The sequence below is a fragment of the Trachinotus anak genome, unplaced genomic scaffold (genome assembly GCF_046630095.1).
Source record: "Trachinotus anak isolate AG129_WGS33_773 ecotype Australia unplaced genomic scaffold, CSIRO_AGI_Tana_v1 ptg000056l, whole genome shotgun sequence".
NCBI lineage: Eukaryota > Metazoa > Chordata > Actinopteri > Carangiformes > Carangidae > Trachinotus > Trachinotus anak.
The window spans coordinates 437,501-455,000 of record NW_027273907.1 but is presented as its reverse complement, the minus strand read 5'-3'; the positions used below and the strand labels follow the sequence as shown (position 1 = coordinate 455,000).

The following is a 17,500-nucleotide window of genomic DNA, read 5'->3' as shown; positions in this document are numbered from 1 at the left end:
GTAGTTGTCACTTGCTCTGCGGCTTACGGCCATACCACCCTGAGCACGCCCGATCTCGTCCGATCTCGGAAGCTAAGCAAGGTCGGGCCTGGTTAGTACTTGGGTGGGAGACCGCCTGGGAATACCAGGTGCTGTAAGCTTTTTCACTTTTCTGTGCAAACAACAGAGGACGCTGCTGCTTCAGTAAACAGCACTGACTGTGCCACTGCTCAACTGTCAATCACTGTGCAGACAGTTCAGCTCACAGTGCACAAACCACACTTTCATATTATCACATTACACAGTTGACAAGTTGAGAGAAAGAAAGAAAGAAATAAAGTCGAGCAAAGACACCCGCGCTTGACATACACAGCCATGTCTGTGATGGTGTGGATCATCATGTATAAAGGGGGTAGTTGTCACTTGCTCTGCGGCTTACGGCCATACCACCCTGAGCACGCCCGATCTCGTCCGATCTCGGAAGCTAAGCAGGGTCGGGCCTGGTTAGTACTTGGATGGGAGACCGCCTGGGAATACCAGGTGCTGTAAGCTTTTTCACTTTTCTGTGCAAACAACAGAGGACGCTGCTGCTTCAGTAAACAGCACTGACTGTGCCACTGCTCAACTGTCAATCACTGTGCAGACAGTTCAGCTCACAGTGCACAAACCACACTTTCATATTTTCACATTACACAGTTGACAAGTTGAGAGAAAGAAAGAAAGAAAGAAAGTCGAGCAAAGACACCCGCGCTTGACATACACAGCCATGTCTGTGATGGTGTGGATCATCATGTATAAAGGGGGTAGTTGTCACTTGCTCTGCGGCTTACGGCCATACCACCCTGAGCACGCCCGATCTCGTCCGATCTCGGAAGCTAAGCAGGGTCGGGCCTGGTTAGTACTTGGATGGGAGACCGCCTGGGAATACCAGGTGCTGTAAGCTTTTTCACTTTTCTGTGCAAACAACAGAGGACGCTGCTGCTTCAGTAAACAGCACTGACTGTGCCACTGCTCAACTGTCAATCACTGTGCAGACAGTTCAGCTCACAGTGCACAAACCACACTTTCATATTTTCACATTACACAGTTGACAAGTTGACAAGTTGAGAGAAAGAAAGAAAGTAAGAAAGTCAAGCAAAGACACCCGCGCTTGACATACACAGCCATGTCTGTGATGGTGTGGATCATCATGTATAAAGGGGGTAGTTGTCACTTGCTCTGCGGCTTACGGCCATACCACCCTGAGCACGCCCGATCTCGTCCGATCTCGGAAGCTAAGCAGGGTCGGGCCTGGTTAGTACTTGGATGGGAGACCGCCTGGGAATACCAGGTGCTGTAAGCTTTTTCACTTTTCTGTGCAAACAACAGAGGACGCTGCTGCTTCAGTAAACAGCACTGACTGTGCCACTGCTCAACTGTCAATCACTGTGCAGACAGTTCAGCTCACAGTGCACAAACCACACTTTCATATTATCACATTACACAGTTGACAAGTTGAGAGAAAGAAAGAAAGAAAGAAAGTCGAGCAAAGACACCCGCGCTTGACATACACAGCCATGTCTGTGATGGTGTGGATCATCATGTATAAAGGGGGTAGTTGTCACTTGCTCTGCGGCTTACGGCCATACCACCCTGAGCACGCCCGATCTTGTCCGATCTCGGAAGCTAAGCAGGGTCGGGCCTGGTTAGTACTTGGATGGGAGACCGCCTGGGAATACCAGGTGCTGTAAGCTTTTTCACTTTTCTGTGCAAACAACAGAGGACGCTGCTGCTTCAGTAAACAGCACTGACTGTGCCACTGCTCAACTGTCAATCACTGTGCAGACAGTTCAGCTCACAGTGCACAAACCACACTTTCATATTATCACATTACACAGTTGACAAGTTGAGAGAAAGAAAGAAAGAAAGAAAGTCGAGCAAAGACACCCGCGCTTGACATACACAGCCATGTCTGTGATGGTGTGGATCATCATGTATAAAGGGGGTAGTTGTCACTTGCTCTGCGGCTTACGGCCATACCACCCTGAGCACGCCCGATCTCGTCCGATCTCGGAAGCTAAGCAAGGTCGGGCCTGGTTAGTACTTGGGTGGGAGACCGCCTGGGAATACCAGGTGCTGTAAGCTTTTTCACTTTTCTGTGCAAACAACAGAGGACGCTGCTGCTTCAGTAAACAGCACTGACTGTGCCACTGCTCAACTGTCAATCACTGTGCAGACAGTTCAGCTCACAGTGCACAAACCACACTTTCATATTATCACATTACACAGTTGACAAGTTGAGAGAAAGAAAGAAAGAAAGAAAGTCGAGCAAAGACACCCGCGCTTGACATACACAGCCATGTCTGTGATGGTGTGGATCATCATGTATAAAGGGGGTAGTTGTCACTTGCTCTGCGGCTTACGGCCATACCACCCTGAGCACGCCCGATCTCGTCCGATCTCGGAAGCTAAGCAGGGTCGGGCCTGGTTAGTACTTGGATGGGAGACCGCCTGGGAATACCAGGTGCTGTAAGCTTTTTCACTTTTCTGTGCAAACAACAGAGGACGCTGCTGCTTCAGTAAACAGCACTGACTGTGCCACTGCTCAACTGTCAATCACTGTGCAGACAGTTCAGCTCACAGTGCACAAACCACACTTTCATATTATCACATTACACAGTTGACAAGTTGACAAGTTGAGAGAAAGAAAGAAAGAAAGAAAGTCAAGCAAAGACACCCGCGCTTGACATACACAGCCATGTCTGTGATGGTGTGGATCATCATGTATAAAGGGGGTAGTTGTGACTTGCTCTGCGGCTTACGGCCATACCACCCTGAGCACGCCCGATCTCGTCCGATCTCGGAAGCTAAGCAGGGTCGGGCCTGGTTAGTACTTGGATGGGAGACCGCCTGGGAATACCAGGTGCTGTAAGCTTTTTCACTTTTCTGTGCAAACAACAGAGGACGCTGCTGCTTCAGTAAACAGCACTGACTGTGCCACTGCTCAACTGTCAATCACTGTGCAGACAGTTCAGCTCACAGTGCACAAACCACACTTTCATATTATCACATTACACAGTTGACAAGTTGAGAGAAAGAAAGAAAGAAAGAAAGTCGAGCAAAGACACCCGCGCTTGACATACACAGCCATGTCTGTGATGGTGTGGATCATCATGTATAAAGGGGGTAGTTGTCACTTTCTCTGCGGCTTACGGCCATACCACCCTGAGCACGCCCGATCTCGTCCGATCTCGGAAGCTAAGCAGGGTCGGGCCTGGTTAGTACTTGGATGGGAGACCGCCTGGGAATACCAGGTGCTGTAAGCTTTTTCACTTTTCTGTGCAAACAACAGAGGGCGCTGCTGCTTCAGTAAACAGCACTGACTGTGCCACTGCTCAACTGTCAATCACTGTGCAGACAGTTCAGCTCACAGTGCACAAACCACACTTTCATATTATCACATTACACAGTTGACAAGTTGACAAGTTGAGAGAAAGAAAGAAAGAAAGAAAGTCAAGCAAAGACACCCGCGCTTGACATACACAGCCATGTCTGTGATGGTGTGGATCATCATGTATAAAGGGGGTAGTTGTCACTTTCTCTGCGGCTTACGGCCAAACCACCCTGAGCACGCCCGATCTCGTCCGATCTCGGAAGCTAAGCAGGGTCGGGCCTGGTTAGTACTTGGATGGGAGACCGCCTGGGAATACCAGGTGCTGTAAGCTTTTTCACTTTTCTGTGCAAACAACAGAGGACGCTGCTGCTTCAGTAAACAGCACTGACTGTGCCACTGCTCAACTGTCAATCACTGTGCAGACAGTTCAGCTCACAGTGCACAAACCACACTTTCATATTATCACATTACACAGTTGACAAGTTGAGAGAAAGAAAGAAAGAAAGAAAGTCGAGCAAAGACACCCGCGCTTGACATACACAGCCATGTCTGTGATGGTGTGGATCATCATGTATAAAGGGGGTAGTTGTCACTTGCTCTGCGGCTTACGGCCATACCACCCTGAGCACGCCCGATCTCGTCCGATCTCGGAAACTAAGCAGGGTCGGGCCTGGTTAGTACTTGGGTGGGAGACCGCCTGGGAATACCAGGTGCTGTAAGCTTTTTCACTTTTCTGTGCAAACAACAGAGGACGCTGCTGCTTCAGTAAACAGCACTGACTGTGCCACTGCTCAACTGTCAATCACTGTGCAGACAGTTCAGCTCACAGTGCACAAACCACACTTTCATATTATCACATTACACAGTTGACAAGTTGAGAGAAAGAAAGAAAGAAAGAAAGTCGAGCAAAGACACCCGCGCTTGACATACACAGCCATGTCTGTGATGGTGTGGATCATCATGTATAAAGGGGGTAGTTGTCACTTTCTCTGCGGCTTACGGCCATACCACCCTGAGCACGCCCGATCTCGTCCGATCTCGGAAGCTAAGCAGGGTCGGGCCTGGTTAGTACTTGGATGGGAGACCGCCTGGGAATACCAGGTGCTGTAAGCTTTTTCACTTTTCTGTGCAAACAACAGAGGACGCTGCTGCTTCAGTAAACAGCACTGACTGTGCCACTGCTCAACTGTCAATCACTGTGCAGACAGTTCAGCTCACAGTGCACAAACCACACTTTCATATTATCACATTACACAGTTGACAAGTTGAGAGAAAGAAAGAAAGAAAGAAAGTCGAGCAAAGACACCCGCGCTTGACATACACAGCCATGTCTGTGATGATGTGGATCATCATGTATAAAGGGGGTAGTTGTCACTTGCTCTCCGGCTTACGGCCATACCACCCTGAGCACGCCCGATCTCGTCCGATCTCGGAAGCTCAGCAGGGTCGGGCCTGGTTAGTACTTGGATGGGAGACCGCCTGGGAATACCAGGTGCTGTAAGCTTTTTCACTTTTCTGTGCAAACAACAGAGGACGCTGCTGCTTCAGTAAACAGCACTGACTGTGCCACTGCTCAACTGTCAATCACTGTGCAGACAGTTCAGCTCACAGTGCACAAACCACACTTTCATATTATCACATTACACAGTTGACAAGTTGAGAGAAAGAAAGAAAGAAAGAAAGTCGAGCAAAGACACCCGCGCTTGACATACACAGCCATGTCTGTGATGGTGTGGATCATCATGTATAAAGGGGGTAGTTGTCACTTGCTCTGCGGCTTACGGCCATACCACCCTGAGCACGCCCGATCTCGTCCGATCTCGGAAGCTAAGCAGGGTCGGGCCTGGTTAGTACTTGGATGGGAGACCGCCTGGGAATACCAGGTGCTGTAAGCTTTTTCACTTTTCTGTGCAAACAACAGAGGACGCTGCTGCTTCAGTAAACAGCACTGACTGTGCCACTGCTCAACTGTCAATCACTGTGCAGACAGTTCAGCTCACAGTGCACAAACCACACTTTCATATTTTCACATTACACAGTTGACAAGTTGACAAGTTGAGAGAAAGAAAGAAAGAAAGAAAGTCGAGCAAAGACACCCGCGCTTGACATACACAGCCATGTCTGTGATGGTGTGGATCATCATGTATAAAGGGGGTAGTTGTCACTTGCTCTGCGGCTTACGGCCATACCACCCTGAGCACGCCCGATCTCGGAAGCTAAGCAGGGTCGGGCCTGGTTAGTACTTGGATGGGAGACCGCCTGGGAATACCAGGTGCTGTAAGCTTTTTCACTTTTCTGTGCAAACAACAGAGGACGCTGCTGCTTCAGTAAACAGCACTGACTGTGCCACTGCTCAACTGTCAATCACTGTGCAGACAGTTCAGCTCACAGTGCACAAACCACACTTTCATATTATCACATTACACAGTTGACAAGTTGAGAGAAAGAAAGAAAGAAAGAAAGTCGAGCAAAGACACCCGCGCTTGACATACACAGCCATGTCTGTGATGGTGTGGATCATCATGTATAAAGGGGGTAGTTGTCACTTGCTCTCCGGCTTACGGCCATACCACCCTGAGCACGCCCGATCTCGTCCGATCTCGGAAGCTCAGCAGGGTCGGGCCTGGTTAGTACTTGGATGGGAGACCGCCTGGGAATACCAGGTGCTGTAAGCTTTTTCACTTTTCTGTGCAAACAACAGAGGACGCTGCTGCTTCAGTAAACAGCACTGACTGTGCCACTGCTCAACTGTCAATCACTGTGCAGACAGTTCAGCTCACAGTGCACAAACCACACTTTCATATTATCACATTACACAGTTGACAAGTTGAGAGAAAGAAAGAAAGAAAGAAAGTCGAGCAAAGACACCCGCGCTTGACATACACAGCCATGTCTGTGATGGTGTGGATCATCATGTATAAAGGGGGTAGTTGTCACTTGCTCTGCGGCTTACGGCCATACCACCCTGAGCACGCCCGATCTCGTCCGATCTCGGAAGCTAAGCAGGGTCGGGCCTGGTTAGTACTTGGATGGGAGACCGCCTGGGAATACCAGGTGCTGTAAGCTTTTTCACTTTTCTGTGCAAACAACAGAGGACGCTGCTGCTTCAGTAAACAGCACTGACTGTGCCACTGCTCAACTGTCAATCACTGTGCAGACAGTTCAGCTCACAGTGCACAAACCACACTTTCATATTTTCACATTACACAGTTGACAAGTTGACAAGTTGAGAGAAAGAAAGAAAGAAAGAAAGTCGAGCAAAGACACCCGCGCTTGACATACACAGCCATGTCTGTGATGGTGTGGATCATCATGTATAAAGGGGGTAGTTGTCACTTGCTCTGCGGCTTACGGCCATACCACCCTGAGCACGCCCGATCTCGGAAGCTAAGCAGGGTCGGGCCTGGTTAGTACTTGGATGGGAGACCGCCTGGGAATACCAGGTGCTGTAAGCTTTTTCACTTTTCTGTGCAAACAACAGAGGACGCTGCTGCTTCAGTAAACAGCACTGACTGTGCCACTGCTCAACTGTCAATCACTGTGCAGACAGTTCAGCTCACAGTGCACAAACCACACTTTCATATTATCACATTACACAGTTGACAAGTTGAGAGAAAGAAAGAAAGAAAGAAAGTCGAGCAAAGACACCCGCGCTTGACATACACAGCCATGTCTGTGATGGTGTGGATCATCATGTATAAAGGGGGTAGTTGTCACTTGCTCTGCGGCTTACGGCCATACCACCCTGAGCACGCCCGATCTCGTCCGATCTCGGAAGCTAAGCAGGGTCGGGCCTGGTTAGTACTTGGATGGGAGACCGCCTGGGAATACCAGGTGCTGTAAGCTTTTTCACTTTTCTGTGCAAACAACAGAGGACGCTGCTGCTTCAGTAAACAGCACTGACTGTGCCACTGCTCAACTGTCAATCACTGTGCAGACAGTTCAGCTCACAGTGCACAAACCACACTTTCATATTATCACATTACACAGTTGACAAGTTGAGAGAAAGAAAGAAAGAAAGAAAGTCGAGCAAAGACACCCGCGCTTGACATACACAGCCATGTCTGTGATGGTGTGGATCATCATGTATAAAGGGGGTAGTTGTCACTTGCTCTGCGGCTTACGGCCATACCACCCTGAGCACGCCCGATCTCGTCCGATCTCGGAAGCTAAGCAGGGTCGGGCCTGGTTAGTACTTGGATGGGAGACCGCCTGGGAATACCAGGTGCTGTAAGCTTTTTCACTTTTCTGTGCAAACAACAGAGGACGCTGCTGCTTCAGTAAACAGCACTGACTGTGCCACTGCTCAACTGTCAATCACTGTGCAGACAGTTCAGCTCACAGTGCACAAACCACACTTTCATATTATCACATTACACAGTTGACAAGTTGAGAGAAAGAAAGAAAGAAAGAAAGTCGAGCAAAGACACCCGCGCTTGACATACACAGCCATGTCTGTGATGGTGTGGATCATCATGTATAAAGGGGGTAGTTGTCACTTGCTCTGCGGCTTACGGCCATACCACCCTGAGCACGCCCGATCTTGTCCGATCTCGGAAGCTAAGCAGGGTCGGGCCTGGTTAGTACTTGGATGGGAGACCGCCTGGGAATACCAGGTGCTGTAAGCTTTTTCACTTTTCTGTGCAAACAACAGAGGACGCTGCTGCTTCAGTAAACAGCACTGACTGTGCCACTGCTCAACTGTCAATCACTGTGCAGACAGTTCAGCTCACAGTGCACAAACCACACTTTCATATTATCACATTACACAGTTGACAAGTTGAGAGAAAGAAAGAAAGAAAGAAAGTCGAGCAAAGACACCCGCGCTTGACATACGCAGCCATGTCTGTGATGGTGTGGATCATCATGTATAAAGGGGGTAGTTGTCACTTGCTCTGCGGCTTACGGCCATACCACCCTGAGCACGCCCGATCTCGGAAGCTAAGCAGGGTCGGGCCTGGTTAGTACTTGGATGGGAGACCGCCTGGGAATACCAGGTGCTGTAAGCTTTTTCACTTTTCTGTGCAAACAACAGAGGACGCTGCTGCTTCAGTAAACAGCACTGACTGTGCCACTGCTCAACTGTCAATCACTGTGCAGACAGTTCAGCTCACAGTGCACAAACCACACTTTCATATTATCACATTACACAGTTGACAAGTTGAGAGAAAGAAAGAAAGAAAGAAAGTCAAGCAAAGACACCCGCGCTTGACATACACAGCCATGTCTGTGATGGTGTGGATCATCATGTATAAAGGGGGTAGTTGTCACTTGCTCTGCGGCTTACGGCCATACCACCCTGAGCACGCCCGATCTCGTCCGATCTCGGAAGCTAAGCAAGGTCGGGCCTGGTTAGTACTTGGGTGGGAGACCGCCTGGGAATACCAGGTGCTGTAAGCTTTTTCACTTTTCTGTGCAAACAACAGAGGACGCTGCTGCTTCAGTAAACAGCACTGACTGTGCCACTGCTCAACTGTCAATCACTGTGCAGACAGTTCAGCTCACAGTGCACAAACCACACTTTCATATTATCACATTACACAGTTGACAAGTTGAGAGAAAGAAAGAAAGAAAGAAAGTCGAGCAAAGACACCCGCGCTTGACATACACAGCCATGTCTGTGATGGTGTGGATCATCATGTATAAAGGGGGTAGTTGTCACTTGCTCTGCGGCTTACGGCCATACCACCCTGAGCACGCCCGATCTCGTCCGATCTCGGAAGCTAAGCAGGGTCGGGCCTGGTTAGTACTTGGATGGGAGACCGCCTGGGAATACCAGGTGCTGTAAGCTTTTTCACTTTTCTGTGCAAACAACAGAGGACGCTGCTGCTTCAGTAAACAGCACTGACTGTGCCACTGCTCAACTGTCAATCACTGTGCAGACAGTTCAGCTCACAGTGCACAAACCACACTTTCATATTATCACATTACACAGTTGACAAGTTGACAAGTTGAGAGAAAGAAAGAAAGAAAGAAAGTCAAGCAAAGACACCCGCGCTTGACATACACAGCCATGTCTGTGATGGTGTGGATCATCATGTATAAAGGGGGTAGTTGTGACTTGCTCTGCGGCTTACGGCCATACCACCCTGAGCACGCCCGATCTCGTCCGATCTCGGAAGCTAAGCAGGGTCGGGCCTGGTTAGTACTTGGATGGGAGACCGCCTGGGAATACCAGGTGCTGTAAGCTTTTTCACTTTTCTGTGCAAACAACAGAGGACGCTGCTGCTTCAGTAAACAGCACTGACTGTGCCACTGCTCAACTGTCAATCACTGTGCAGACAGTTCAGCTCACAGTGCACAAACCACACTTTCATATTATCACATTACACAGTTGACAAGTTGAGAGAAAGAAAGAAAGAAAGAAAGTCGAGCAAAGACACCCGTGCTTGACATACACAGCCATGTCTGTGATGGTGTGGATCATCATGTATAAAGGGGGTAGTTGTCACTTTCTCTGCGGCTTACGGCCATACCACCCTGAGCACGCCCGATCTCGTCCGATCTCGGAAGCTAAGCAGGGTCGGGCCTGGTTAGTACTTGGATGGGAGACCGCCTGGGAATACCAGGTGCTGTAAGCTTTTTCACTTTTCTGTGCAAACAACAGAGGGCGCTGCTGCTTCAGTAAACAGCACTGACTGTGCCACTGCTCAACTGTCAATCACTGTGCAGACAGTTCAGCTCACAGTGCACAAACCACACTTTCATATTATCACATTACACAGTTGACAAGTTGACAAGTTGAGAGAAAGAAAGAAAGAAAGAAAGTCGAGCAAAGACACCCGCGCTTGACATACACAGCCATGTCTGTGATGGTGTGGATCATCATGTATAAAGGGGGTAGTTGTCACTTTCTCTGCGGCTTACGGCCAAACCACCCTGAGCACGCCCGATCTCGTCCGATCTCGGAAGCTAAGCAGGGTCGGGCCTGGTTAGTACTTGGATGGGAGACCGCCTGGGAATACCAGGTGCTGTAAGCTTTTTCACTTTTCTGTGCAAACAACAGAGGACGCTGCTGCTTCAGTAAACAGCACTGACTGTGCCACTGCTCAACTGTCAATCACTGTGCAGACAGTTCAGCTCACAGTGCACAAACCACACTTTCATATTATCACATTACACAGTTGACAAGTTGAGAGAAAGAAAGAAAGAAAGAAAGTCGAGCAAAGACACCCGCGCTTGACATACACAGCCATGTCTGTGATGGTGTGGATCATCATGTATAAAGGGGGTAGTTGTCACTTGCTCTGCGGCTTACGGCCATACCACCCTGAGCACGCCCGATCTCGTCCGATCTCGGAAACTAAGCAGGGTCGGGCCTGGTTAGTACTTGGGTGGGAGACCGCCTGGGAATACCAGGTGCTGTAAGCTTTTTCACTTTTCTGTGCAAACAACAGAGGACGCTGCTGCTTCAGTAAACAGCACTGACTGTGCCACTGCTCAACTGTCAATCACTGTGCAGACAGTTCAGCTCACAGTGCACAAACCACACTTTCATATTATCACATTACACAGTTGACAAGTTGAGAGAAAGAAAGAAAGAAAGAAAGTCGAGCAAAGACACCCGCGCTTGACATACACAGCCATGTCTGTGATGGTGTGGATCATCATGTATAAAGGGGGTAGTTGTCACTTTCTCTGCGGCTTACGGCCATACCACCCTGAGCACGCCCGATCTCGTCCGATCTCGGAAGCTAAGCAGGGTCGGGCCTGGTTAGTACTTGGATGGGAGACCGCCTGGGAATACCAGGTGCTGTAAGCTTTTTCACTTTTCTGTGCAAACAACAGAGGACGCTGCTGCTTCAGTAAACAGCACTGACTGTGCCACTGCTCAACTGTCAATCACTGTGCAGACAGTTCAGCTCACAGTGCACAAACCACACTTTCATATTATCACATTACACAGTTGACAAGTTGAGAGAAAGAAAGAAAGAAAGAAAGTCGAGCAAAGACACCCGCGCTTGACATACACAGCCATGTCTGTGATGGTGTGGATCATCATGTATAAAGGGGGTAGTTGTCACTTGCTCTGCGGCTTACGGCCATACCACCCTGAGCACGCCCGATCTTGTCCGATCTCGGAAGCTAAGCAGGGTCGGGCCTGGTTAGTACTTGGATGGGAGACCGCCTGGGAATACCAGGTGCTGTAAGCTTTTTCACTTTTCTGTGCAAACAACAGAGGACGCTGCTGCTTCAGTAAACAGCACTGACTGTGCCACTGCTCAACTGTCAATCACTGTGCAGACAGTTCAGCTCACAGTGCACAAACCACACTTTCATATTATCACATTACACAGTTGACAAGTTGACAAGTTGAGAGAAAGAAAGAAAGAAAGAAAGTCAAGCAAAGACACCCGCGCTTGACATACACAGCCATGTCTGTGATGGTGTGGATCATCATGTATAAAGGGGGTAGTTGTGACTTGCTCTGCGGCTTACGGCCATACCACCCTGAGCACGCCCGATCTCGTCCGATCTCGGAAGCTAAGCAGGGTCGGGCCTGGTTAGTACTTGGATGGGAGACCGCCTGGGAATACCAGGTGCTGTAAGCTTTTTCACTTTTCTGTGCAAACAACAGAGGACGCTGCTGCTTCAGTAAACAGCACTGACTGTGCCACTGCTCAACTGTCAATCACTGTGCAGACAGTTCAGCTCACAGTGCACAAACCACACTTTCATATTATCACATTACACAGTTGACAAGTTGAGAGAAAGAAAGAAAGAAAGAAAGTCGAGCAAAGACACCCGTGCTTGACATACACAGCCATGTCTGTGATGGTGTGGATCATCATGTATAAAGGGGGTAGTTGTCACTTTCTCTGCGGCTTACGGCCATACCACCCTGAGCACGCCCGATCTCGTCCGATCTCGGAAGCTAAGCAGGGTCGGGCCTGGTTAGTACTTGGATGGGAGACCGCCTGGGAATACCAGGTGCTGTAAGCTTTTTCACTTTTCTGTGCAAACAACAGAGGGCGCTGCTGCTTCAGTAAACAGCACTGACTGTGCCACTGCTCAACTGTCAATCACTGTGCAGACAGTTCAGCTCACAGTGCACAAACCACACTTTCATATTATCACATTACACAGTTGACAAGTTGACAAGTTGAGAGAAAGAAAGAAAGAAAGAAAGTCAAGCAAAGACACCCGCGCTTGACATACACAGCCATGTCTGTGATGGTGTGGATCATCATGTATAAAGGGGGTAGTTGTCACTTTCTCTGCGGCTTACGGCCAAACCACCCTGAGCACGCCTGATCTCGTCCGATCTCGGAAGCTAAGCAGGGTCGGGCCTGGTTAGTACTTGGATGGGAGACCGCCTGGGAATACCAGGTGCTGTAAGCTTTTTCACTTTTCTGTGCAAACAACAGAGGACGCTGCTGCTTCAGTAAACAGCACTGACTGTGCCACTGCTCAACTGTCAATCACTGTGCAGACAGTTCAGCTCACAGTGCACAAACCACACTTTCATATTATCACATTACACAGTTGACAAGTTGAGAGAAAGAAAGAAAGAAAGAAAGTCGAGCAAAGACACCCGCGCTTGACATACACAGCCATGTCTGTGATGGTGTGGATCATCATGTATAAAGGGGGTAGTTGTCACTTGCTCTGCGGCTTACGGCCATACCACCCTGAGCACGCCCGATCTCGTCCGATCTCGGAAACTAAGCAGGGTCGGGCCTGGTTAGTACTTGGGTGGGAGACCGCCTGGGAATACCAGGTGCTGTAAGCTTTTTCACTTTTCTGTGCAAACAACAGAGGACGCTGCTGCTTCAGTAAACAGCACTGACTGTGCCACTGCTCAACTGTCAATCACTGTGCAGACAGTTCAGCTCACAGTGCACAAACCACACTTTCATATTATCACATTACACAGTTGACAAGTTGAGAGAAAGAAAGAAAGAAAGAAAGTCGAGCAAAGACACCCGCGCTTGACATACACAGCCATGTCTGTGATGGTGTGGATCATCATGTATAAAGGGGGTAGTTGTCACTTTCTCTGCGGCTTACGGCCATACCACCCTGAGCACGCCCGATCTCGTCCGATCTCGGAAGCTAAGCAGGGTCGGGCCTGGTTAGTACTTGGATGGGAGACCGCCTGGGAATACCAGGTGCTGTAAGCTTTTTCACTTTTCTGTGCAAACAACAGAGGACGCTGCTGCTTCAGTAAACAGCACTGACTGTGCCACTGCTCAACTGTCAATCACTGTGCAGACAGTTCAGCTCACAGTGCACAAACCACACTTTCATATTATCACATTACACAGTTGACAAGTTGACAAGTTGAGAGAAAGAAAGAAAAAAAGAAAGTCAAGCAAAGACACCCGCGCTTGACATACACAGCCATGTCTGTGATGGTGTGGATCATCATGTATAAAGGGGGTAGTTGTCACTTGCTCTCCGGCTTACGGCCATACCACCCTGAGCACGCCCGATCTCGTCCGATCTCGGAAGCTAAGCAGGGTCGGGCCTGGTTAGTACTTGGATGGGAGACCGCCTGGGAATACCAGGTGCTGTAAGCTTTTTCACTTTTCTGTGCAAACAACAGAGGACGCTGCTGCTTCAGTAAACAGCACTGACTGTGCCACTGCTCAACTGTCAATCACTGTGCAGACAGTTCAGCTCACAGTGCACAAACCACACTTTCATATTATCACATTACACAGTTGACAAGTTGAGAGAAAGAAAGAAAGAAAGAAAGTCGAGCAAAGACACCCGCGCTTGACATACACAGCCATGTCTGTGATGGTGTGGATCATCATGTATAAAGGGGGTAGTTGTCACTTGCTCTCCGGCTTACGGCCATACCACCCTGAGCACGCCCGATCTCGTCCGATCTCGGAAGCTAAGCAGGGTCGGGCCTGATTAGTGCTTGGGTGGGAGACCGCCTGGGAATACCAGGTGCTGTAAACTTTTTCACTTTTCTGTGCAAACAACAGAGGACGCTGCTGCTTCAGTAAACAGCACTGACTGTGCCACTGCTCAACTGTCAATCACTGTGCAGACAGTTCAGCTCACAGTGCACAAACCACACTTTCATATTATCACATTACACAGTTGACAAGTTGACAAGTTGAGAGAAAGAAAGAAAGAAAGAAAGTCAAGCAAAGACACCCGCGCTTGACATACACAGCCATGTCTGTGATGGTGTGGATCATCATGTATAAAGGGGGTAGTTGTCACTTGCTCTCCGGCTTACGGCCATACCACCCTGAGCACGCCCGATCTCGTCCGATCTCGGAAGCTCAGCAGGGTCGGGCCTGGTTAGTACTTGGATGGGAGACCGCCTGGGAATACCAGGTGCTGTAAGCTTTTTCACTTTTCTGTGCAAACAACAGAGGACGCTGCTGCTTCAGTAAACAGCACTGACTGTGCCACTGCTCAACTGTCAATCACTGTGCAGACAGTTCAGCTCACAGTGCACAAACCACACTTTCATATTATCACATTACACAGTTGACAAGTTGAGAGAAAGAAAGAAAGAAAGAAAGTCGAGCAAAGACACCCGCGCTTGACATACACAGCCATGTCTGTGATGGTGTGGATCATCATGTATAAAGGGGGTAGTTGTCACTTGCTCTGCGGCTTACGGCCATACCACCCTGAGCACGCCCGATCTCGTCCGATCTCGGAAGCTAAGCAGGGTCGGGCCTGGTTAGTACTTGGATGGGAGACCGCCTGGGAATACCAGGTGCTGTAAGCTTTTTCACTTTTCTGTGCAAACAACAGAGGACGCTGCTGCTTCAGTAAACAGCACTGACTGTGCCACTGCTCAACTGTCAATCACTGTGCAGACAGTTCAGCTCACAGTGCACAAACCACACTTTCATATTTTCACATTACACAGTTGACAAGTTGACAAGTTGAGAGAAAGAAAGAAAGAAAGAAAGTCGAGCAAAGACACCCGCGCTTGACATACACAGCCATGTCTGTGATGGTGTGGATCATCATGTATAAAGGGGGTAGTTGTCACTTGCTCTGCGGCTTACGGCCATACCACCCTGAGCACGCCCGATCTCGGAAGCTAAGCAGGGTCGGGCCTGGTTAGTACTTGGATGGGAGACCGCCTGGGAATACCAGGTGCTGTAAGCTTTTTCACTTTTCTGTGCAAACAACAGAGGACGCTGCTGCTTCAGTAAACAGCACTGACTGTGCCACTGCTCAACTGTCAATCACTGTGCAGACAGTTCAGCTCACAGTGCACAAACCACACTTTCATATTATCACATTACACAGTTGACAAGTTGAGAGAAAGAAAGAAAGAAAGAAAGTCGAGCAAAGACACCCGCGCTTGACATACACAGCCATGTCTGTGATGGTGTGGATCATCATGTATAAAGGGGGTAGTTGTCACTTGCTCTGCGGCTTACGGCCATACCACCCTGAGCACGCCCGATCTCGTCCGATCTCGGAAGCTAAGCAGGGTCGGGCCTGGTTAGTACTTGGATGGGAGACCGCCTGGGAATACCAGGTGCTGTAAGCTTTTTCACTTTTCTGTGCAAACAACAGAGGACGCTGCTGCTTCAGTAAACAGCACTGACTGTGCCACTGCTCAACTGTCAATCACTGTGCAGACAGTTCAGCTCACAGTGCACAAACCACACTTTCATATTATCACATTACACAGTTGACAAGTTGAGAGAAAGAAAGAAAGAAAGAAAGTCGAGCAAAGACACCCGCGCTTGACATACACAGCCATGTCTGTGATGGTGTGGATCATCATGTATAAAGGGGGTAGTTGTCACTTGCTCTGCGGCTTACGGCCATACCACCCTGAGCACGCCCGTTCTCGGAAGCTAAGCAGGGTCGGGCCTGGTTAGTACTTGGATGGGAGACCGCCTGGGAATACCAGGTGCTGTAAGCTTTTTCACTTTTCTGTGCAAACAACAGAGGACGCTGCTGCTTCAGTAAACAGCACTGACTGTGCCACTGCTCAACTGTCAATCACTGTGCAGACAGTTCAGCTCACAGTGCACAAACCACACTTTCATATTATCACATTACACAGTTGACAAGTTGAGAGAAAGAAAGAAAGAAAGAAAGTCAAGCAAAGACACCCGCGCTTGACATACACAGCCATGTCTGTGATGGTGTGGATCATCATGTATAAAGGGGGTAGTTGTCACTTGCTCTCCGGCTTACGGCCATACCACCCTGAGCACGCCCGATCTCGTCCGATCTCGGAAGCTAAGCAGGGTCGGGCCTGGTTAGTACTTGGATGGGAGACCGCCTGGGAATACCAGGTGCTGTAAGCTTTTTCACTTTTCTGTGCAAACAACAGAGGACGCTGCTGCTTCAGTAAACAGCACTGACTGTGCCACTGCTCAACTGTCAATCACTGTGCAGACAGTTCAGCTCACAGTGCACAAACCACACTTTCATATTATCACATTACACAGTTGACAAGTTGAGAGAAAGAAAGAAAGAAAGAAAGTCAAGCAAAGACACCCGCGCTTGACATACACAGCCATGTCTGTGATGGTGTGGATCATCATGTATAAAGGGGGTAGTTGTCACTTGCTCTGCGGCTTACGGCCATACCACCCTGAGCACGCCCGATCTCGTCAGATCTCGGAAGCTAAGCAGGGTCGGGCCTGGTTAGTACTTGGATGGGAGACCGCCTGGGAATACCAGGTGCTGTAAGCTTTTTCACTTTTCTGTGCAAACAACAGAGGACGCTGCTGCTTCAGTAAACAGCACTGACTGTGCCACTGCTCAACTGTCAATCACTGTGCAGACAGTTCAGCTCACAGTGCACAAACCACACTTTCATATTATCACATTACACAGTTGACAAGTTGAGAGAAAGAAAGAAAGAAAGAAAGTCGAGCAAAGACACCCGCGCTTGACATACACAGCCATGTCTGTGATGGTGTGGATCATCATGTATAAAGGGGGTAGTTGTCACTTGCTCTGCGGCTTACGGCCATACCACCCTGAGCACGCCCGATCTCGTCCGATCTCGGAAGCTAAGCAGGGTCGGGCCTGATTAGTGCTTGGGTGGGAGACCGCCTGGGAATACCAGGTGCTGTAAACTTTTTCACTTTTCTGTGCAAACAACAGAGGACGCTGCTGCTTCAGTAAACAGCACTGACTGTGCCACTGCTCAACTGTCAATCACTGTGCAGACAGTTCAGCTCACAGTGC

The 17,500-nt window shown here is 49.2% G+C and overlaps 40 non-coding genes and 5 pseudogenes across 40 annotated transcripts; all 45 read left to right on the top strand.

Annotated features, from left to right (window-relative positions):
* The first annotated feature begins 21 nt into the window (after positions 1–21).
* Positions 22–140, top strand: LOC139615935 (5S ribosomal RNA). The gene has a single exon (XR_011687800.1). It is a non-coding gene; the product is annotated as a 5S ribosomal RNA (ribosomal RNA).
* A 272-nt stretch (positions 141–412) lies between these two features.
* On the top strand, positions 413–531 carry LOC139616750 (5S ribosomal RNA). The gene has a single exon (XR_011688405.1). It is a non-coding gene; the product is annotated as a 5S ribosomal RNA (ribosomal RNA).
* A 272-nt stretch (positions 532–803) lies between these two features.
* LOC139616749 (5S ribosomal RNA) lies at positions 804–922 on the top strand. Its single transcript, XR_011688404.1, has one exon. It is a non-coding gene; the product is annotated as a 5S ribosomal RNA (ribosomal RNA).
* Positions 923–1,202: 280 nt separating this feature from the next.
* Positions 1,203–1,321, top strand: LOC139616748 (5S ribosomal RNA). Its single transcript, XR_011688403.1, has one exon. It is a non-coding gene; the product is annotated as a 5S ribosomal RNA (ribosomal RNA).
* A 272-nt stretch (positions 1,322–1,593) lies between these two features.
* LOC139615903 (5S ribosomal RNA) lies at positions 1,594–1,712 on the top strand. The gene has a single exon (XR_011687767.1). It is a non-coding gene; the product is annotated as a 5S ribosomal RNA (ribosomal RNA).
* A 272-nt stretch (positions 1,713–1,984) lies between these two features.
* On the top strand, positions 1,985–2,103 carry LOC139615934 (5S ribosomal RNA). The gene has a single exon (XR_011687799.1). It is a non-coding gene; the product is annotated as a 5S ribosomal RNA (ribosomal RNA).
* A 272-nt stretch (positions 2,104–2,375) lies between these two features.
* LOC139616747 (5S ribosomal RNA) lies at positions 2,376–2,494 on the top strand. The gene has a single exon (XR_011688402.1). It is a non-coding gene; the product is annotated as a 5S ribosomal RNA (ribosomal RNA).
* A 280-nt stretch (positions 2,495–2,774) lies between these two features.
* Positions 2,775–2,893, top strand: LOC139616746 (5S ribosomal RNA). Its single transcript, XR_011688401.1, has one exon. It is a non-coding gene; the product is annotated as a 5S ribosomal RNA (ribosomal RNA).
* A 272-nt stretch (positions 2,894–3,165) lies between these two features.
* LOC139616744 (5S ribosomal RNA) lies at positions 3,166–3,284 on the top strand. Its single transcript, XR_011688399.1, has one exon. It is a non-coding gene; the product is annotated as a 5S ribosomal RNA (ribosomal RNA).
* Positions 3,285–3,564: 280 nt separating this feature from the next.
* Positions 3,565–3,683, top strand: LOC139615826 (5S ribosomal RNA). The gene has a single exon (XR_011687693.1). It is a non-coding gene; the product is annotated as a 5S ribosomal RNA (ribosomal RNA).
* Positions 3,684–3,955: 272 nt separating this feature from the next.
* LOC139615992 (5S ribosomal RNA) lies at positions 3,956–4,074 on the top strand. Its single transcript, XR_011687856.1, has one exon. It is a non-coding gene; the product is annotated as a 5S ribosomal RNA (ribosomal RNA).
* A 272-nt stretch (positions 4,075–4,346) lies between these two features.
* LOC139616743 (5S ribosomal RNA) lies at positions 4,347–4,465 on the top strand. The gene has a single exon (XR_011688398.1). It is a non-coding gene; the product is annotated as a 5S ribosomal RNA (ribosomal RNA).
* Positions 4,466–4,737: 272 nt separating this feature from the next.
* LOC139615981 (5S ribosomal RNA) lies at positions 4,738–4,856 on the top strand. Its single transcript, XR_011687845.1, has one exon. It is a non-coding gene; the product is annotated as a 5S ribosomal RNA (ribosomal RNA).
* Positions 4,857–5,128: 272 nt separating this feature from the next.
* Positions 5,129–5,247, top strand: LOC139616742 (5S ribosomal RNA). The gene has a single exon (XR_011688397.1). It is a non-coding gene; the product is annotated as a 5S ribosomal RNA (ribosomal RNA).
* Positions 5,248–5,527: 280 nt separating this feature from the next.
* LOC139616188 (5S ribosomal RNA) lies at positions 5,528–5,636 on the top strand (annotated as a pseudogene).
* Positions 5,637–5,908: 272 nt separating this feature from the next.
* LOC139615980 (5S ribosomal RNA) lies at positions 5,909–6,027 on the top strand. The gene has a single exon (XR_011687844.1). It is a non-coding gene; the product is annotated as a 5S ribosomal RNA (ribosomal RNA).
* A 272-nt stretch (positions 6,028–6,299) lies between these two features.
* LOC139616741 (5S ribosomal RNA) lies at positions 6,300–6,418 on the top strand. The gene has a single exon (XR_011688396.1). It is a non-coding gene; the product is annotated as a 5S ribosomal RNA (ribosomal RNA).
* A 280-nt stretch (positions 6,419–6,698) lies between these two features.
* Positions 6,699–6,807, top strand: LOC139616187 (5S ribosomal RNA; annotated as a pseudogene).
* Positions 6,808–7,079: 272 nt separating this feature from the next.
* LOC139616740 (5S ribosomal RNA) lies at positions 7,080–7,198 on the top strand. Its single transcript, XR_011688395.1, has one exon. It is a non-coding gene; the product is annotated as a 5S ribosomal RNA (ribosomal RNA).
* A 272-nt stretch (positions 7,199–7,470) lies between these two features.
* Positions 7,471–7,589, top strand: LOC139616739 (5S ribosomal RNA). Its single transcript, XR_011688394.1, has one exon. It is a non-coding gene; the product is annotated as a 5S ribosomal RNA (ribosomal RNA).
* Positions 7,590–7,861: 272 nt separating this feature from the next.
* LOC139615902 (5S ribosomal RNA) lies at positions 7,862–7,980 on the top strand. Its single transcript, XR_011687766.1, has one exon. It is a non-coding gene; the product is annotated as a 5S ribosomal RNA (ribosomal RNA).
* A 272-nt stretch (positions 7,981–8,252) lies between these two features.
* On the top strand, positions 8,253–8,361 carry LOC139616185 (5S ribosomal RNA; annotated as a pseudogene).
* Positions 8,362–8,633: 272 nt separating this feature from the next.
* Positions 8,634–8,752, top strand: LOC139615933 (5S ribosomal RNA). Its single transcript, XR_011687798.1, has one exon. It is a non-coding gene; the product is annotated as a 5S ribosomal RNA (ribosomal RNA).
* Positions 8,753–9,024: 272 nt separating this feature from the next.
* Positions 9,025–9,143, top strand: LOC139616738 (5S ribosomal RNA). The gene has a single exon (XR_011688393.1). It is a non-coding gene; the product is annotated as a 5S ribosomal RNA (ribosomal RNA).
* A 280-nt stretch (positions 9,144–9,423) lies between these two features.
* Positions 9,424–9,542, top strand: LOC139616736 (5S ribosomal RNA). Its single transcript, XR_011688392.1, has one exon. It is a non-coding gene; the product is annotated as a 5S ribosomal RNA (ribosomal RNA).
* A 272-nt stretch (positions 9,543–9,814) lies between these two features.
* LOC139616735 (5S ribosomal RNA) lies at positions 9,815–9,933 on the top strand. Its single transcript, XR_011688391.1, has one exon. It is a non-coding gene; the product is annotated as a 5S ribosomal RNA (ribosomal RNA).
* A 280-nt stretch (positions 9,934–10,213) lies between these two features.
* LOC139615824 (5S ribosomal RNA) lies at positions 10,214–10,332 on the top strand. Its single transcript, XR_011687692.1, has one exon. It is a non-coding gene; the product is annotated as a 5S ribosomal RNA (ribosomal RNA).
* Positions 10,333–10,604: 272 nt separating this feature from the next.
* On the top strand, positions 10,605–10,723 carry LOC139615991 (5S ribosomal RNA). The gene has a single exon (XR_011687855.1). It is a non-coding gene; the product is annotated as a 5S ribosomal RNA (ribosomal RNA).
* A 272-nt stretch (positions 10,724–10,995) lies between these two features.
* LOC139616734 (5S ribosomal RNA) lies at positions 10,996–11,114 on the top strand. Its single transcript, XR_011688390.1, has one exon. It is a non-coding gene; the product is annotated as a 5S ribosomal RNA (ribosomal RNA).
* Positions 11,115–11,386: 272 nt separating this feature from the next.
* LOC139615901 (5S ribosomal RNA) lies at positions 11,387–11,505 on the top strand. The gene has a single exon (XR_011687765.1). It is a non-coding gene; the product is annotated as a 5S ribosomal RNA (ribosomal RNA).
* A 280-nt stretch (positions 11,506–11,785) lies between these two features.
* On the top strand, positions 11,786–11,904 carry LOC139616732 (5S ribosomal RNA). Its single transcript, XR_011688388.1, has one exon. It is a non-coding gene; the product is annotated as a 5S ribosomal RNA (ribosomal RNA).
* A 272-nt stretch (positions 11,905–12,176) lies between these two features.
* Positions 12,177–12,295, top strand: LOC139616731 (5S ribosomal RNA). The gene has a single exon (XR_011688387.1). It is a non-coding gene; the product is annotated as a 5S ribosomal RNA (ribosomal RNA).
* Positions 12,296–12,575: 280 nt separating this feature from the next.
* Positions 12,576–12,694, top strand: LOC139616006 (5S ribosomal RNA). The gene has a single exon (XR_011687869.1). It is a non-coding gene; the product is annotated as a 5S ribosomal RNA (ribosomal RNA).
* A 272-nt stretch (positions 12,695–12,966) lies between these two features.
* LOC139615990 (5S ribosomal RNA) lies at positions 12,967–13,085 on the top strand. Its single transcript, XR_011687854.1, has one exon. It is a non-coding gene; the product is annotated as a 5S ribosomal RNA (ribosomal RNA).
* A 272-nt stretch (positions 13,086–13,357) lies between these two features.
* LOC139616730 (5S ribosomal RNA) lies at positions 13,358–13,476 on the top strand. The gene has a single exon (XR_011688386.1). It is a non-coding gene; the product is annotated as a 5S ribosomal RNA (ribosomal RNA).
* A 280-nt stretch (positions 13,477–13,756) lies between these two features.
* LOC139616729 (5S ribosomal RNA) lies at positions 13,757–13,875 on the top strand. The gene has a single exon (XR_011688385.1). It is a non-coding gene; the product is annotated as a 5S ribosomal RNA (ribosomal RNA).
* A 272-nt stretch (positions 13,876–14,147) lies between these two features.
* LOC139616085 (5S ribosomal RNA) lies at positions 14,148–14,266 on the top strand. Its single transcript, XR_011687944.1, has one exon. It is a non-coding gene; the product is annotated as a 5S ribosomal RNA (ribosomal RNA).
* A 280-nt stretch (positions 14,267–14,546) lies between these two features.
* LOC139615979 (5S ribosomal RNA) lies at positions 14,547–14,665 on the top strand. The gene has a single exon (XR_011687843.1). It is a non-coding gene; the product is annotated as a 5S ribosomal RNA (ribosomal RNA).
* Positions 14,666–14,937: 272 nt separating this feature from the next.
* On the top strand, positions 14,938–15,056 carry LOC139616728 (5S ribosomal RNA). Its single transcript, XR_011688384.1, has one exon. It is a non-coding gene; the product is annotated as a 5S ribosomal RNA (ribosomal RNA).
* Positions 15,057–15,336: 280 nt separating this feature from the next.
* LOC139616184 (5S ribosomal RNA) lies at positions 15,337–15,445 on the top strand (annotated as a pseudogene).
* A 272-nt stretch (positions 15,446–15,717) lies between these two features.
* LOC139616727 (5S ribosomal RNA) lies at positions 15,718–15,836 on the top strand. Its single transcript, XR_011688383.1, has one exon. It is a non-coding gene; the product is annotated as a 5S ribosomal RNA (ribosomal RNA).
* Positions 15,837–16,108: 272 nt separating this feature from the next.
* Positions 16,109–16,217, top strand: LOC139616293 (5S ribosomal RNA; annotated as a pseudogene).
* Positions 16,218–16,489: 272 nt separating this feature from the next.
* On the top strand, positions 16,490–16,608 carry LOC139616726 (5S ribosomal RNA). Its single transcript, XR_011688382.1, has one exon. It is a non-coding gene; the product is annotated as a 5S ribosomal RNA (ribosomal RNA).
* Positions 16,609–16,880: 272 nt separating this feature from the next.
* LOC139615669 (5S ribosomal RNA) lies at positions 16,881–16,999 on the top strand. Its single transcript, XR_011687546.1, has one exon. It is a non-coding gene; the product is annotated as a 5S ribosomal RNA (ribosomal RNA).
* Positions 17,000–17,271: 272 nt separating this feature from the next.
* Positions 17,272–17,390, top strand: LOC139616084 (5S ribosomal RNA). The gene has a single exon (XR_011687943.1). It is a non-coding gene; the product is annotated as a 5S ribosomal RNA (ribosomal RNA).
* The last annotated feature ends 110 nt before the right edge of the window (positions 17,391–17,500 follow it).